Below are 10,820 nucleotides of genomic sequence, written 5' to 3'. Positions count from 1 at the left end.
TTCATACGAATGCAAAATCATTTTATCCGAATAGAAAAACACGTTGGCAAATATATTTCTTGATGGAAGAGGAGGTGTGGTGAGGTGGGATGGAAAAGGTCTCTAGGCCCAGCAGATCTGGGTTCAAATTCTGCTCCCTTGGCTTGAAGCCTTGTGTTTTTATGGGTTGTCAGTTCCAGCTCATGGTGCCTCCATATCTGTCAGAGTAGAACTGACCTCCAGCCGGTTATCAATGGCTGATTGTTTGGAAGTAGATCACCAGCCTTTCTTCCGAGTCACCTCCAGGGAGACTGGAACTTCCAACCCTTCAGTTAGCAGTCCAGCATATTTAGTGTGCACCACCCGTGAAGTCCCCGAGATGTCACCAATGCTTCTGAGCCTCGCTGTTCTCATCTATAAAACAGGGGATTCCTCCCGGACTCTTTTGAAGGGGCCCTGGAGGCTAAGCTGCGAAACAAAAGGGCAGATGTTTGAACCACCAGTTACTCTAGGGGAGAAAGATGTAGCTGCCTGTTTCCATAAAGGTTCACAGCCTTGGAAACCCACAGGGGCCAGTTCTACTCTGTCCTACAGGGTCATTAGGAGACTGAATCGGCACAGTGAGAATGAGTTTGGTTTGGACTCTTGTGAAGATTAAACAAAAGAACCCAGGGAAGCAGGAAAAGTAGCCATGCCCTCTCCGACGGGCGCGTCCCACCATGCCTTGCTTACAGTAGGTGATCAATCCATGTTGTGTGTACTCTACAATGATGGCATTAACTAAGTCTGTAACTCTGGACTTGATTCTTAGCAACAATGAAAGGGAAGCTCTAGAGCCTTCTGTCCATGCTGAGATGACCCTGCTGCTGTGATCTGATCTATGTGAGCTTCCGCTAACAACTCTTGTTTTTGGTTTTGTTTTTATTTTTTTTAATCATTTTATTAGGGGCTCATACAACACTTATCACAAGCCATACATACATCAATTGTGTACAGCGCATTTGTACATTCATTGCCCTCATCATTCTCAAAACATTTTCTCTCCACTTAAGCCCCCGGCATTAGGTCCTCATTTTTCCCCTCCCTCCCTGCTCACCCCTCCCTCATGAGCCCTTGATAATTTATAAATTGTTATTTTTTCATATCTTGCCCTGTCGGACATCTCCCTTCACCCACTTTTTGGTTGTCCATCCCCCAGGGAGAAGGTCACATATAGTTCCTTGTAATCAGTTCACTCTTTCCAACCTACTCTCCCTCTACCCTCCCAGTATCGCCACTCACACCACTGGTCCTGAAGGGATCATCCGCCCTGGATTCCCTGTGTTTCCAGTTCCTATCTGTACCAGTGTATATCCTCTGGTCTAGCCAGACTTGCAAGGTAGAATTCGAATCATGATAGTGGGGGAGGAGGGAGCATTTAGGAACTGGAGGAAAGTTGTATTTTTCATCGTTGCTACATCGCACCCTGACTGGCTCGTCTCTTCCCCGAGACCCCTCTGCAAGGGTCGCTAACAACTCTTGACTTTTACACGGGACTGCTCTTTGGAGCAAGTTGTCACCAACTGTTGTGAACACAGCTCCAAATCTAGCTTAGTTTTTCTTTCACATGACGTTATTAAAACAGAAAGCAGAGATATTGTTTTCCTCTCTCCTCAACATCTACCTTCCTGCACTCTTGCTTCGGAAAAATTTCCAGCTAATTACTAGTTCCCATACATACAGTCCTGTGAGTCTTTCTGCCTTCCTGAAGAAGGAGGAGGAGGAAGACTAAGATTGGAAAGAAATAAAGAGAAAGATCAAAGGTACAAATGGCAAGATTAGGAAATCATTTTGTGCCTATTTTAAAGTGCCGTAGTGTTTAAAAATGTTTCATAGCTCCAAGATATATATTTTTTAATTTAAAAACTTTGCCTTGGAAAGAAAGCCAGACCATTCATACAAGATGAGGTGGTGTCCACATCATCATCTTGCAGGGATCAGCCCATGATTCTTACCTTGAGCCATAGTAAGACCTATTAAGGAAAGAGTATCTGAAACAAATGTACAAGTGTGCTGACACAATGGATGGATGGATGGATGGATGGATGGATAGATGGATGGATGGATGGATGGACAGACGGACGGACGGACTGACTGGGATAAGAGTTGTATGAGCCCCCAATAAAGTGATTTTTTTTAAAAAAAAAAAAGAGCGTCCAAGAAACCAAATAGCTCACAATTTGAAGAGATGGAGTTGTGTAGGCAGAGCTCAAATAAATTGCTGAAGCTAGATTTTTTTTTTCAGTTGTGGTTTTGCTGGACCTGAAGTCAGCCAGGTGAAGAAGCAGCATGAGTCCTCTTTCTGTGTCTGTGGTATTGTTGTGGGTTTCGAGTTGGACTGCTAACTACAAGGTCAGCAGTTCAAAACCACCAGCTGGCCCTGGGGGAGACAAAGGAGCCTTTCTACTCCCTTAAAGGGTTACAGTCTTAGAAACCCACAGGGGCAGTTCGTTCTACCCTGTCCTGTGGGGTCACCATGAGTTAGAATTGACTCGGTGGCTATGAGTTGTTTTTGTCTCTGTTGTTGCTACAAAGACCAAGCCAATTTCTAATGCCTGGACTAATACTATCTAATACTATTAATGAGACTGAAAAGATACCAGAGTTAAACTTCATTTGTGTCCTACTCTGTGTTTCCTCAAAAGATGACCTTGAGAAAAAGATGAGGTCAGGTCTTGTTGGGAGCAGATGATCAGAGCAAGTACCTATGTGGGAATGAAGAAATAAGGGATAGAGAGAGGCCAGGAATGTGTATGTAAATGAGCAGTCTTCCTCTATGGCCAAATGGGGTTCAATCCTGCTGGGATTGAAGGTACACATAGGGTCCTAGAACTACCCCCACTGAGAGAGGAGGAAGCTGGTGCAAGGTCCACAGACTCCCCATCCTCATTGGTTGACATTCATCCCTGAGGGTATTAAATCCCTCAAAAACAAAAAACAAACAAACAAAAAAGCAAATTAAGAAAAAACGAAAACTCACTGCCTTCAAGTTTAGCTGAGTCATAGCAACCTTACAGGGCAGGGCAAAACAGCTCCTGTTGATTTTCCAAGACTGTAACTCTTGACCGGAGTAGAGAACCTGGTCTTTTCCCTATGGAGCGGCTGGTGGTTTTGAACTGTGGACCACTATGTCACCAGGGCTCCTCAGTAAATCCCTTGGCTTCCAGGATACCCTGAGCACACAAGCTGCACAGAGAGATCCCTTCGAAGTGGAGAACAATAAAAGCAGAGACTGCCTCTCTTGAAGGTGGGCACTGTCACTGTGCTGGGCACTGTCCTTCATAGTGGCCAGTGAACCCAGGGAGGGCAGAGGAGATTCAGGTTGGGGTATCATCCGTGTTTGCCTTCACGGGAGGGTGAGAAGGAAATCATCAGCAGATATATATATTCTTAATAGATGCATGTAGCTAAGTCATGACGATATTCTGACATAGAAGTTTTTTTCTTTCTTCCTCCCTTCCTTCCTTTCTTCTTTCTATTTAAAAGAAACTGTTTTGGGCTTAATCCAAACCCTCAGACTTCCCTGGGAAGGAAGCCCAGGCTCACCACCACCTGGTGGCAACTCCTGGGATTACAGGTAAAGAGCTTTGTTAAGCAAAGAAACAGTCACAGCTGTCAAAGTAGTTGGCTCTTGGCGACCTTTTGAGCAGAGTGGGACTGTCCCTGTGGGTTTCCGGCTCTAACTCTTTACCGCAGTGGAAAGCCTCATCTTTCTCCCACAGAGCATCTGGCGGTTTGGAGCTGCTGACCTCGCCGTTAGCAGCCAACGCATAACCAATTAACTACCATCGAAAAACAGACGGTGCAGAGGCATCCATTCTGACCCACAGCAACCTTTTGTAGAGAGAGGAGCTGGCCCTTTGGGATTGCACGGCTACAAATCTTTAGAGGAGCATAAAGTCTCATCTTTCTTCCTCAGAGTCACTGGTGGAATTGAACTGCTAACCTTGCTATTAGCAGCTCAAGGAATAACCCACTACACCCGAGGGCCCCCTTGTTAAGTAACAGCCTAGGCATAATTCATTTAAATCTGACATCCATAAGGAGAAATGGCAATGAAGCAACAGGTGAAAATAAAAGAATTTGTCAGGGGATGATACCGCCTGGGGTTCATTTCAGAACATTTTTCTACCAAGTATACCAGTTTCCTACTCTGCCTGATGTTACCATGCAGGAAGGTGAGATAATAGCAATATTACTGGGGTACTTACCAAGAAAGAGATTATTTTGATGAAAAGATAGTACTGAAATGAAATGAAATTTTTATCGATCCAGACCAAATGCTATAACAACACACATTGAACTATTCCCCGATGTTAATGACCAAGCTGGGGGGAAAGAGGGTATCCCCACTCCTGTCTCGCCATATAAGAACTTACTTCTTCACTGAGAAAATTGAACAGGTTATTCTCTTAGGGTGGGACTTCACAGAACCTTTCTCTTTAAAAAAAAAAAATCTGGAGAATACTCTGCCAATGTAACATGTTTCCTATGTACAATTCAGTGAGACCAATTACAGTCATCACAAGCACTCATCGGCACGAGCTACTGCCAGGGTTTCCAGCACCATAAACAGAAACTCATTGCTTCCCAGCCAAGCGTTCCCCCTTGTCTCAGGACCTGCACACTGTACACTACAGATGTGTGCTTGCATTTCCCAGGGAGATTTGGTTCACAGCTCTCCAAAACTGAAGCATAGCATTAATCAGCAGCACCCTAAACCAGTGGGGTTTGTTTTGATGTACAGAACTACTTGGAAAATGCCTAAATACACAAATATTTTCTTTATGTGAAGATGAAAAGAGGTTAATGTTCAATGGAAAAGTGGGTGATGGGCGATGGAGGATGATGTAAGATATGAAAATAATAATCTATAACTTATCAAGGGTTCGTGAAGGAGGGTGAGTGGGGGAGGGAGGGGGGAGAAATGGGGAGCTGTTATCAGGGCTCAAGTGGGAAGAGAATGCTTTGAAAATGATGATGGCAGCATATGTGCAAACGTGCTTGACACACTGGATGAATGTATGGATTGTGATAAGAGATGGAAGAGCCCCCAATAGAAGTATTGAATAAAAAGAAAGAAAAGAAAAAGGTTAAAGTTCAAACTTGCATATGCCCTTGTTTCGGCTTTCTTTGTGAAGGGATGGCGGCATTCAAATGAATAGAGAACACTTGTTTGTTTGAATGTAAATGTGTTACTACTCACTGTTGACATTTTATAGAAAATATGCAGGTAGAGGTAAACCTTTGCTAGCTGGCCAACTGTTCAGGTACGATATGTTCACTCTGGAGTTCACGTGGTACCACCCACTGAGACCTCCTTCTTTGGACGACATCTAACCACCCCATCTTAGGTTTGGAAAGAGAAGAACAACGGTGGTCTGTCTCTTAACATATACTTCACCACATCCTCTCTCCGTTGTTGGATCGACACTCTGGCTGCAACAATGGCCCAAGCACCAGAGCTGTGAGCATGGCCCAGGACTAGTCAGTGTTTTAGTCTGTCTTACAGTGGTGATCATCGGCTGCTAACAAACCCCCTCTTTGAACTCAGGGGTTCTTTAGGGGGAACTTTGGAAGATTGGGTTAGGGTTATGGCTAAGGTTAGATTGAGTCCTCTCTTAAGTATGTGAAAATAGACCGAAGTGCATTTGTCTTCCCTCCCTACTCTCTACTAATAAAATAACTACTTTAAAATATTGAAAACAAGGATGATAAGGACAGATTTTCAAAATATTTAATAAGTCATTGAACACCAATAGGAGTCCTGATGACGTAGTGATTACATGTTGGGCTGCTAACCATAAGGTCAGCAGTTCAAAACCATTAGGTGCTCTGTGGGAGAAAGACAGGGCTTTCTTCTGCCATAAAGACTTACAGTCCCAGAAACCCACAGGGTCAGTTCTACCTATCGGACAGTTTCACTATGATTTGGCATCAACTCAACTGTAGTGAGTTTGGTTCAAACTTTTGAAATACAACATACTAGCCTAATTCTAATATATCAAATGTCACCGCCTTTACTGTTTTGGTAGGAGCCATGGAGGCATAGTGGTTATTTGTTGGGCCGCTAAGTCAACAGGTTGAAGCCACCAGCTGTCTGTCCTGTGGGAGAAAGAAGAGATTTTCTACTCCCATAAAGAGTTACAGCCGCCGAAACCCCCAGGGACAGCTCTACCCTGTCCTATAGTATTGCTGTGAGTCAGAATCAACTTCATGGCAGTGAATTTGAGTTTTTGGTTTTGTTCATGTTAGAGTAATTGTTACTGTAGGAGCCCTGGTGGCGTAGTGGTTATGGGTTGAACTGCAAGGTCAACAGTTCAAAACCACCAGCCACTCCTCAGGATAAAGACAGGGCTTTCTCCTCCTATAAACAGTTACAGTCTTGGAAACTCACAGGTGGAGTTCTAGTCCTATAGGGTTGCTGTGAGTCGGTATCGACTCTATGGCAGTGAGGTTGGTTTGGTCTTTTAATGACTAGCTTCTTAGAAAGCTTCCCTAACTCCTCTTCCTCTAGGGAAGCAAGTTCTAATAGTCTGTTCTGCCAAATCTGAGATTGGATCAAGTTTCTAGAAGCGTGGGTGGCAAGTACTTGTGAACATGCTGTTTGATTCAGTACTTCACCCTCGTATGCCTAGAACAGGCATTTTTTTAAATGCCAAATGGTTCTTAATCATGCTTTCCATTGCTAATCCAAGGGAAGGAGACTTGGTTGGATTTCTGTGCCCCCGTGGCAGAGCAATGCTGTATGTTGTTGGTGGCACGCATAGCCCTGGGTGGGACTGATTGATCATCTTGCCTGGAGAAAGGGAAAATCCCGTTTCAGTCTGGCCTAATTACCCTGCCAGTCCGGGAGCTGTGATAGGTGGTTTAGTCCAATGTCCTGGTGACATGCTTGAGGAATTCAAGGGTGGCTCAATTCCCAGGGTAAGGAAAGAGTACTCCATGGAATTGAAAGAACCCAGTTTGAATATACTGAATGACCTATATCTAATACAACTAAGCTGTTTTTAAGGACCCAGAAACAATGTACCATAGTTCAAGATCAAATTAAAACTTGGGCAATCTTTTGTCTCACACATTCAGATAATCATTAGTTATCTCTGAAGATTAGTTATCATAAACCATTGTTCTAAACAAACAAAAACACCCTCTCACCTGTCCTCAAATATATGATCACAAATTTGTGTGATCACAGATTTAAGCCTGGCAAGGTGTTTGAATTGGGGTGCTGAAAGTACCATGGACTGCCGAAAGAGTAGACAATCTGTCTTGGAATAAGTAAAACCAGAATACTCCCTAGAGGCAAGGATGGCGAGGCTTGTCTTACGTACTTAGGACGTTTTCAAGAGAGTCCCTGGAGAAGGACATCATAGTTGGTAAAGTTGAGGGACAGCAAATAAGAGGAAGTCCCTGGATGACATGGATTGACACCGTGGCTACCACAATGGGGTCAAACATGAGAACACTTGTGAGGATGTCACAGGACCACAATTTCATTTTATTGTGCATAGGGTCATTATGGGTCAGAACCAATTCCCTGGCTCCTAACCATAGCAACAACAAACCAGTTCGGTGGATTGGCACTGTGGTTGCAACAATGAACTCAAACAGAGCAATGACTGTGCAGGTGACAGAGGACTGCACAAGGTCCTGTCTGTTTTACATAGGGATGCTGTGAGTCGAAACCAACTCCATGGTGCCTAACAACAAGCCTGCTAGGAAGTGATTAAGCCTTGGCTACTGATCAAAAGGTCGGTGGTTCGAATCCACCAGCTGTTCTATGAAAGAAAGATGTTGTAATCTGCTCCGGTAGAGCACAGAGTTGGAAACTTCTGGGGGGATTCTACTCTGTCCTCTTGGGTCACTATGAGTTCGAATCAACTCAAAGGCAATGGAGACTTTGTTTTGTTCTTTGAAAGTCTCCGGATATCCCAAACAGGGAATGTGCTTGGCTGCTAACTGAAACACTGAGAGACGTTTTGGGTTGTAACCACTGGAAGAGAGGATAGGGGCAGTAAAAGATCAGGGGCAAGACATGACATCCTACTATGCTCAGGATACCCCTCACCTGAAGTGCAGGCCAGGAACAATCCCTCCAAAAATGCCGATAGTCCTGAGAGTGGGAAATGCTGGCCTAGACGCTTACAATCATAGGTCTTACAGCAACTAGGGCACATTTGATTCTATCTTGCTTTCTTGGAGGAATTACTGCCAAATGCTCCTTAGGGACGAGGGTGGTGAGACGTCATCTCCTGTACTTTGGAGATGCTCTCAGTGGGAATCAGTCCCTGGAGAAAGGCATCCGACTTGGTAAAGCAGACAGTCAACCAAAAATAAGGAGTTAGATCCTCGGCCAGATGAGTTGACACAGCTGAACTCAAAGATAGTAACAATGGTGAGGGTGGTGGACGGCCGGGTGACATTTTGTTCTGTTCTACATGGGTGGCTGTGAGTCGGACGGACTGAGGGCACCTAGCATCTCCGCCCACTTTCCTGGAAGCCACAGCTCAGGATTGCTTTCCTTTGTCTCTCTTCCAGCAAGGTCCAGCCCCAAGGGGTCTTCTCTCTGTCAAGCCCGGGGATTCTATTCTCCCCTCTCTATGGCTCGCTAACTGCAGACAAAGCCAGCTCATAGTGCAGCAAAAACAAATGAGCCACCGTTAATGGGATTGTGCCCCATAGGACAACGTAGGGGCACCATTGTTCTTATGAGTCTTGCCCTTGAAGTCCTCTTCTCCAAGTCCAAGTTATCAAAATAGTCCTTTCTGATACCTAGTGTACTGTTTTCTCAAGACGGAGACTGAAAAATAAATCGAACCTTTTGCCGGTGGTTTCAGTGGACTTTCATGCACTTGAGAGTCATATTGGACATGCAGACTCCGGCCCTGCACACTGTCGGCGGTGTCATAAAATTGTTCTGAACTTCTGACTTTATTATTTTAAAACGTAGGGGTTTCTAATAATCAAGATGTATTGTAAGAAGCAAAACAGGAACTCTTAGAAATACACATGAGATGAAGCTACTTTCTGTTTCCCCATACAATAAACAATGCAGTGTTTTGTGCGGCTGGCCTAGTTTTTCTCACAGCTCTTTGTCAATTTTTTGACTAAGTGGAGGTTGTGTGTCAGGGGATGTGAGAAGAAAATTGTGTGTGTGTGTGTGTCCTGGGCTGTAAGTGAATAGATGTTAGAACCGAGGAAAGAACATGGACCCATTATCCTCATGGTTGACAAGACTGAAATAGGCCGGATCACTCACAGAGTATCAAGAAATTATTTCCAAGTTTGAATTTAAGGGAAGAGTCCAGAAATTCCACTTGATCTAGAGTGGATCTGAAGAACTACATGCCCATCTGAATGCTAGTCCCGGTCCAATCATTGACCATCCTGCTGTCCATCTTTATCCTGTGCTGGGGCTCACTGAGTGAATGGAGGAGCTCTGATGGCAAAGTGGTCACACACTGGGCTACAATCCAGGAGGTCAGCATTTCAAAACCACCAGCCACGCTACAGGAGAGAGACGAGGCTTCCTACTCCTGTAAAGAGTTACAGTCTTGGAAACCCCCACGGATTGTTCTACCCAGTCCCATAGAGTTTCCCTAAGGTGGGACAGACTCGATGGCAGTGAGTTTGTTGGGGTGTGTTGGTTGGTTGGTTGGTTGGTTGGTTGGTTGGTTGGTTGGAGTGAGTGAGTGAACAAGTGGTATGAATGATAAGATTCTTCTTTCTCTCGTTGCTGGTGAGGACGGAAAGCAGCCTAATTTTCTGTGTCTGCAGTAAACAACCTTGAGATGGCGCCCACTGTTCCTAGGTGAAATGATAAGCAGAATGATCTTATTTACTTGCTCCTGAAAGATAAGAGTCAACTAAAATTGCTTACTTACTAACAGCTTTCTCTTCCAGACCCTCCCCTGACTGGACCCACCCAATCGAAGCTATTATGTCATCAACTCCTTCCAGGGCCAACTGGTAACCCAGCTTCCAAGACCTGCCTTAAAGTCACCAAAACCAGGCTCCAGAAAACCAAAATCAAGACCCAAACCCATTGAGTCCTTTGGGCTCATCGCACCCCTACATGACGGTGTAGAACTACTCCCGAGAGTTCTTGAAATTGTGCATATTGACAGGAGCAGACAGCCTTATTTCTTGTTTTAAATCTGAGAGGCAGCCGTTTATTTGCATTGAAGGGGGAGGGGCTTACAGACCAGGAAAAGCAATACTTTCTGTAAGACATGACTGGCTGGGTTTGAAAGGATTCACTCTGAGTCATAGGGAGGGCTCTTTTAGAACAGGTTACAACACTGAGTGAGGTGGGCTACTGAAACCATCAACATTGTGATATGGTTGTTGTTTGTGCCATCGAGTAGTTTCCAACTCAAAGGACCTGTGTACAGCAGAATGAAACACCAGCCAGTCCTGCGTCGTCCTCGCCACTGCTCTTATTTTTGAGCCCATTGTGGCAGCCACGGTGTCAATCCATCGCCTTGAAAAGGCCTTTCTCTTTTTCAGCCTCGTCTTTCTCTCCACGAGTTGGGCATCTTATGGTCTGCCGTCCAACGTGCAAAGCACAGAAACACCAGAGGCTCCTCCTAGACAAGGCCCTGAAAGCCCACAAAGACCCTCCTCTGACTTCCTTCTTCTGAACTTCCCCTGATACTGTTGAAAGACACTCTCCCTTTTTGTAATAAGTTAAAGAAACTTCACCTTGCTTCATCAACAGCTTTCTCTTTTGAAGAGCCAACAGTCAACATGGGCTTTGTAAGAAAAATAGGAAAGATTAAATGATTTTTTTTATTCCC

Source organism: Echinops telfairi, unplaced genomic scaffold, assembly GCF_000313985.2.
Source record: "Echinops telfairi isolate 266 unplaced genomic scaffold, ASM31398v2 ScPeMD7_3;HRSCAF=10, whole genome shotgun sequence".
In the NCBI taxonomy this organism is placed as follows: Eukaryota; Metazoa; Chordata; class Mammalia; order Afrosoricida; family Tenrecidae; genus Echinops; species Echinops telfairi.
The sequence above is the reverse complement of the archived record's forward strand: the minus strand, read 5'-3'. Positions refer to the sequence as shown.